At 41.4% G+C, this 7,475-nt stretch overlaps 1 protein-coding gene across 5 annotated transcripts in view; it reads right to left on the minus strand.

Annotated features, from left to right (window-relative positions):
* The window catches only part of PKIB (cAMP-dependent protein kinase inhibitor beta), a 102,397-nt gene extending 98,285 nt beyond the window's left edge, over window positions 1-4,112 (minus strand). For all 5 annotated transcript variants that reach the window (XM_027087387.1, XM_027087366.1, XM_027087359.1 and 2 more), the window contains exon 1: window positions 3,990-4,112. The gene's annotated coding sequence lies outside the window, so the exon portion shown is untranslated. The remainder of the gene's footprint in view (window positions 1-3,989) is intronic.
* Between the last annotated feature and the right edge of the window lie 3,363 nt (window positions 4,113-7,475).

Here is a 7,475-nt window from a genome sequence, read left to right on the forward strand (position 1 = left end):
TCTGAGACGTATTAACCCAGCCCATAAAGATTAGTGTAGAAATAAATCACTTCATAGTCATTTGATATAAGCATGTTTGGGAAGACAGCGTAACTCCTTCCTGTCTTCCACGAATTTATTCCTGAAACTATCACACTGAACCTCAGTTTCTTCCTTTCCTTCACCCAAAAAGTGAAAACTTACAGTTAACCATGCTTATTTCCACACTCCCAAAGGGGATTCTTTTTCATCAGCACAGTAGATTTTAGGGCTTAGCAGGAAATAGGGGCTATGAGGAGGCGGAATCCAGGAGATAGAGGAAGGCATTTAGCTCCATTTATATTGTCTATAAACGCTTCTGCTGTTGCTCCCCCAAACAAGTGTTCAGGCTGTGTTGGCTCCAGACTACACAGTCTTAAAGTATTTCTATTCCCTTGGCCCACTTTCCAGTCTGAGAAATCCTATTTTAACTGATCCAGGATCCTAGGTGAGATTCCTTCCTCCTATTCAGGAACATGTACAAATGTGAATTGCTTTATTCTTATATAGACAGCTCTGAACTTCTTTTCCAACCAAGCACCCAACTCTTGGACACCATCACATTTTAAGAATAGGCGTTATTGGAGAACATATATCTACTCTGATTTATAAAGTCCGTAGCATGCTTTATACCTGGACAGATGCATAAAACTGCTATTTGCCTTTGAGAGCATGAATGAAAAATATATCCCACTTGAGTATAAAGTAGACTACCTATTTGATTTCTCAAAGTCAATTGTACTTCCAATAAAAAGAAAAATAATAATAACCACTTTGGTTTTCTGGGTATGTTCAAGTATTCTCTTTATGTAATGTCACTAACTGATAATGACGTATAAAAAGTACATTGATCCTATTAATATAAAAATTACTAAGACCAACAGGATTCAGAGAGCATGTACTAACCACAGAAGCTTTAAAACAGTAAGATAGGAGCCCTGGATTTATCCCTAATACATGATTTTTGCACATGTCAATCACTTAAACTTGGGCCTTAGATCTCTATATCTAATAAAATATGTTTAATTAGTACTTAGAAGAATTATGTGGCATCATAATTACGGATGCTTATTTTATCATAGGATTTATAGGGTTTTTCTGATATTCAGAAAGGATTTTTTTTTCTAACTCAATTAAAATCTTGTGTTGAAGGAATGGAAAACCACTGAATTTACTATCAAGCCATTCAGGTCTGAGTCTCATCAACATCCCAAAATACGATTTTCAAATTGCTTTATTTCCCATTCTCAATGGAGACTGCAGGAAATTTAGTCTTAATTAAGCCTGATTTACTCTCATTTAGCATTAAAAAAAAAAGATACTGGGGGAAGGGATGAATAGGCAGAGAACAGAGGATTTTTAGGGCAGTGAAAATACTCCCTATGATAGATGAATACATGTCAGTATGTGTTTGTCCAAAGCCATATAATGTACAACAAGAGTGAACCCTAAGATAAACTACGGACTTTGGGTGATTATGATTTGTCAATGTAGGTTCATCTATTGTAGCAAACATACCAGCCTGGTGAGTGAGGGAGGCTATGCGTGTGTAGGGGTAGGGGGTATTTGAGAAATCTGTACCTTCCTTTCAATTTTGCTGTGAATCTAAAACTGCTCCAAAAAAACCTGTCTTTAGAAATATTTTATTTCTGAGAAATGTTACACTTTTTTGCAAATTTGTTTGCTATATCTGAGCTCTAAATTTGAAAGGAAGCAAAGTGTTTCCTGTCCAACCATCTCTCTATGCATATATCAAATCATATATGATCTAGTAAGAAATATTTATTTCTCCAGAATTTTCTACATTTTGTAAATACGTAACTTCTACATAAAATTCACTCTATACTGCTCTTAAAAAGTTAGACATACGTTTATCATACAACCCAGCAATTGCACTGCTAAATATCTATCCAAGAGAAATGAAAACATGTACTCACAAAGACTTGCATGTGAATGTTCTTAGCATCACGATTCACAATAGCCTCAAGCTGAAAACAACCCAAATGTCCACCCACTGGCGAATGGATAGACAAAATGTGGTATATCCATACAATGGAAAACTTCAACAATAAAGAGGAATGAAATACTGATACACGCTACAATATAGATGAATCTCAAAAACAGTATGTTAAGTGAAAAAAGCTATAAACAAAAGATCCCACATTTTATGATTTCATTTATATAAAATGTCCAGAGAAGGCAAATCTATAGATACTGAAAGAAGATTATAGTGGTTGCCTGAAGCTGAGCAGAGAGTAATTATAAATGGGCATGAGGGATCTTATTGGGGTGATGAAAATGTTCTAAAACTGAATTATGGTGATGTTTTTACAACTTGGCAAAATTTCTTTAAGAATCATTGAAAGGGGTAAATTTCTAAAAATTTAAACTTCTAGTTTAAAATTGACTAAAGAGGAGAGAAAATTCTTTAAGAATGAAATCTGACACAATTTTAAATATCCTGCATACGGTATTCCATTAGTCTTTGATATTTTGTTGAAGAAAGTTGTGGTAAGGATAAAACTAAAAAGTCAATTCCTAAAAACTTTTTGCAAACTTTTTTCCAATATATACTTTGCTTCAAAATTAAATCATTTGATCTTCCAAAACACTGTTTTAGAAAATGAACTCCCTTAACATAGTGTCAGCAGAGGGTTATTGACCAGCACCTGACATACTAACAGGAAAACAAGGTTTTCAAATTGCTGGTCTAACTAACCTTGATCCAGAACCTACGCCATTACAGCACTTCCTGTGAGATTTATGGCCATCAGATCTCATTTTAACAATCCAAATTCTGAGCTTTCTGAATATTAAATCCCAGAAGGAATTTTTTTATGTGTAGCAATGTCAGTAAGAAGAAAGGCATCTTGTGAAGAGATAAAGTGGACAGATGGATTTTGAATCTACATGTACACCAAGAGAAATGCAATACTCAACAGTAGTTCTAATCCATACTTTTTCAGTATCCAAACCATTAATATGAGTGTTTTAGTATTTAGTTTTTCTAGTTGAATGTTTAAGTGGTCATCGGCATCGAATCTCCATTTTACAGTCCTGCACAGACTCTAATAATTTCACCTGCCGTTTTTTTTTGGTTTCTGTTTTCTTAGTGTTTCCTGTGTGCCCCACTTGTACCAAGCGCTCTTCCAAAGAAACCGTGTTCTTATGTGTTCCCTGGGATGAGCTCTACGAAGATGAAACTGGCCCGTTCATCTCAGCCTCACTCGTCAGGGGCTGCCAGTCAGGACAGCTGGTAAATTGGGGTCATCTCCCCCTGAAGGCAACGAGTTGCTATGGCATCAGCAGTCAGGACCCACGCCCTCCATCTCCTGAGCCCCTGCGACCACACTGCACTCCCGTCCCTCCCTGGCTGCCGGCCGGTGTCCTAGGCTCAGTGAAAACCCAGTAGTTGCAGAGAACTCTTGATTTGACCCGATCTAATCATTCCCATGTTTTATCAAATAATGGATGGAGGCTGGTGAGATAAGGTGACTGGACTAAAGCCACACAGCTCGACGCGGGCAGAGCCGGCGAGAACACTGGTCTCTGCTGACCTGGCGGCCGCGAGCGGCTGCCTGGGGCTGGGAACGCGCAGCCCATGGAAACGACGTGGCATTGCCCGTGCGAGAGGCGAAGGCTCAGCAACTTATGAGAGGATATCACCAATGTCCAGCTTCAGGGCAGAGTGGGCAAAAAGAGGTGACCATACCTCCCTGGTTACGCCTGTTGGCCTGAGCGTCCCCTTCCACTCCGCAAGTACCTCTGCATGTTAAATGATGTGGTCGCTCTGGCCAAAGAGGCGTCCACTTTGAATTCCCCCCATGCTCGTGCGGACTGGCCGGAAAATAGGAAAGTTGCTATAACCACATCTTCGCTCTCTCAGTCTCCCCTGACTGCCCAAGTCCTTTCCCTCCATCTTCGCTCCAGAGACCCCCACCACTCCCGACTCCCCTTCACCACGTACGTACCAGCCGCGCGCAGAGCTGCTCGCCGAGCCTGGGCTGGGTCCCGGTGCCCGGGCTCGCCCGGCCTCTACGTGGCCGCGAACTGCGACGCGGGCTCTAGTTCGCTGCCGCCTCTACCGTCCACGAGGGTGCGACCGCGTCTGAGCTGCTGGGCTGGGGCGCAGCCAGGAAGTGGCAGCTACTCCGGGGGCGGAGAGAGCGGCTGCCGGGACCCGCCCCCGAGCGTGCGGGGCCCCTCCCCCCTCTCCCCACCCGGGTCTTGCTCTCTGTGCAGCCACTCCCGCCAAGGGGCTCTCGGGGCCGGCGCGACGGTGGTTCTTGTCTTTTGGCTCCCTGGGCAGCGTTCTTTTTCCTGCGTGCGCGTTAACAATTAATCATCAGAGATCATCACAGAACCCATGCCCTCCTCGCCTACCACTCTCAGTTCCCCTCGGGGAGGATTAAGTTTCTACTAAGAATTTACCTGATGTGACTGAGGGAATTTCGCGTCCCTCCCTGCTCCCGGAGGCTTCCTCTGCAGACTCTGACCCATTTGTGCGCGCCCCCGACCGTTTGTGCTCCAAGTGTCCTAAGGTTGCACTTTACTCGTGGCTCCTTGGAGAAGGTAAGAATGTGCATGGTTTTCCTATCTGCACCCGGAATGTGGGTATTCGTGGTTTTTTTAACGCATCATTTTAACAGATTGAGAAGTCATGTGCAATGTAGACAACTTTTGGACAAAGAAAAGCAGAAATCAACGTCTACCGAGTTTCACTTCAAGGTTCTCACTAAGAAAAATGAAGTCCTTACTATTAAGGTCTCATTGTGTCTTTAAGAAAGCATAATACAGAGATGATGATACTGTTCTTAAAATTAAGGTGCTCTTCTCTGCTTCCTGAGAAGGTGGTTTCTCCTCACTGAAGTCCTGAGATCCCCTCTGGTTTCCTGAAAGACATTATTAGTGTCCAAAATCTGCTTAACACCAATATGTTCACAGATACTGTGCTCTGGCTTCCTACCCAAGTCTATAACACCTGCCATTTCCCTACCGACTACTTCCAATGTTTTCATAGGCTATGTGATATAGAAAAATGTTTTATTTAATGTATCTGCCAGTGGTGCTACCCTTAGGCTCTTTAAATTATTTAATATTCCTACCCCCACAATGTGGTAATACCACCTCTGTTTTCAGATAAATAAAGTGAGGCTCAGCAAGGTTAAATAATTTGAATAAAGTGAAATCGCTAGGAAGACTTCAAGTCAGTTTCTGAGCTCAAGTCTTCCTGCCTTTAAGGTTGACATTCTTTAAATTATACCTTGTTAGTAAAACTTATGATTTTTCTAAATGCCGACACTGGTACACTTTGTTTTATAAAAACATGGTTATTTGTATGGTCATACAAATAGTAATTAAAGAGATTGAGAGTTATTTATATCTTGAGTGTAATTTCAAGTGTATAATAAAATATATTATTATTATTTAAGGCAAATTATTCTAAAGCCTATTTATTTTAGAGAGCCTGTGTTAGAGATGCTAAAATGTTTGGATTTATGAGTTACAGTGCAATGATTGGATTTTTACAATTCTGAAACTGTACTCCTTATACTCACAAAATTTGTCTTGTAAAACCTGTATTTTGGGACAGGTTTGATAAAACTGTTAGCCCTCGCTGATGCGCTTTAAAGTTACGTATTTGAAATCATCTGAACCACTTGAATGTTCGCTCCATGAAAGCTGTATCTTCGGTAGCTAGAATAGTACCTGTACAAAATAGCTGCTTAGTAAGCAGTTTTTAAATGAGTAAATAGAACCTCATTTTCTTCAGTTAAGACAAAATAATGACTTAAGAAAACACTACTTTTAGTTTGCTTTTGTCTATTTATAGTAGATTGAAGATTTTTGATAGCTTCTCATTTCTACTATGAAAGTAAGGAAGATGAAGGAATCAGGTAGAGCCTGAAGGTTTGTAGTAGCTGCTGTTGGGAATGGTAGCAAAAACCTGACTATAAGTACAAAAAAAAAATCTTTTGAGTCAGGAATTGGTGATAGCAGTAGTTCCACACAGCTGTGAATTTGTGTAAAATATATGACTATAAATGCAGAAAGTTTCACTAATCCCACTTGGGGATTTTGCCAAGTGATTTGATGGAAAGGCAAGGAGAAAGCTTGGATGCTATTTTTAAGAGAATGGTTGAAGGACAGGGCTGTGAGGTTCACTTAAGACTACATGGGAAAATAAGTGAAGACATAAAAGGGGAGAGAAAAAGCAGGCAAAGCAGTACAAATCTCAATCAAATAAGAGAGATGGAAAAATAAGTTGTAGTCAGGAGGGGGGATAGTTTTCTTGAAGGATTTAGTAGCAGAATAATGGCAGGGTTATGGAAGAGCTGTGGCTGGGGTTAGCTGTTCTCCTTAGAATGAAGATCAAGCAATTGGAGACTAAGGTATTGGAGAGGCTATCCACATGGACATTGAAGCCACCAATGGTGATGCCATGGGGTGGAGAAGGAATGAGTCAGACACCGAAGGCTTTCATGACTGTGGTGGAATGATCAGGAACTGAGTGGATGACTGTACAGAATTGGGACAGAAGGTACATATCCAGGGAACAAGAGCCTAAATGGATCAAGGGCTGGTGTAAGAGGGGGTGCACGGTTCAAAAGCAATACTGGGGAGCTACAAGGATGCCAGCGCTGGCTCTCATGGTCCTCAGGTGTGAGATAATGAGCAGTCTACATTGGAGGGAGATCCAGAGGAAACTATTCTCAGAAGAAAGCTGATTTTTACCTAAAGCAAGACAATGGAGGAAGCATTGTGTGAATAGGTTATGAAGGTGGAGGGATTTTTTCAATATTGAACAAGGATTCCACAAGGTCAGAAAGGATGGATTTTAGGACGTAGGGCCAGCTTCATGGCACTACAATCTGTGCAGTAGGACAGGGCTCTACTTCTAAGAAAGCCCTGTGCTTGTCTTAATGTTCTGCTGTCCCTGCCTTGAAATTCTTAATAATTTTTAAACAAGTGACCACACATGTGCATTTTGCATTGGTCCCCACAAATTATGTAGCCAGTCCTGTTTAGAAGAAGTGGAGAAATGGGAGTGTAGGTGAAGCAAGAAGTAGCACCAACCTTCTGAGGAATAACTTATGGGAGAGATTAAATGCAGGAGATTGTGTTTTGAGGAAAGACCAAGAATGGTGGGAGAAGGGGTGTGGCTGCAAGGTTCCAATAACAACTAGGTTCCCTCTCTTTAGGGCAGGCTAGCTGAGACCTGGGTGGGAGAGGCAGTCAGCAGTCCGCATCAGCCTCTTCCAGGTCTGTGTAGTGTATTAGTTTGCTACGGTTTGCTGTAACAAATTACCACAGATTTTGTGATTTGAGCCAGCATAATTTTATTCTCTCACCGTTCTGGAAACCAGAAGTTCGGAATCAAGGTGTTGGCAGAGCAGTGCCCCCTCTGAAGGCCTTAGGGGAGGATCCTATTTTGCCTCTTTAGCTTTTGGTGGCTA

The sequence above is a fragment of the Aethalodelphis obliquidens genome, unplaced genomic scaffold, assembly GCF_003676395.1.
Source record: "Aethalodelphis obliquidens isolate GAN/ISIS:26980383/991018 unplaced genomic scaffold, ASM367639v1 scaffold3, whole genome shotgun sequence".
Classification (NCBI taxonomy): domain Eukaryota; kingdom Metazoa; phylum Chordata; class Mammalia; order Artiodactyla; family Delphinidae; genus Aethalodelphis; species Aethalodelphis obliquidens.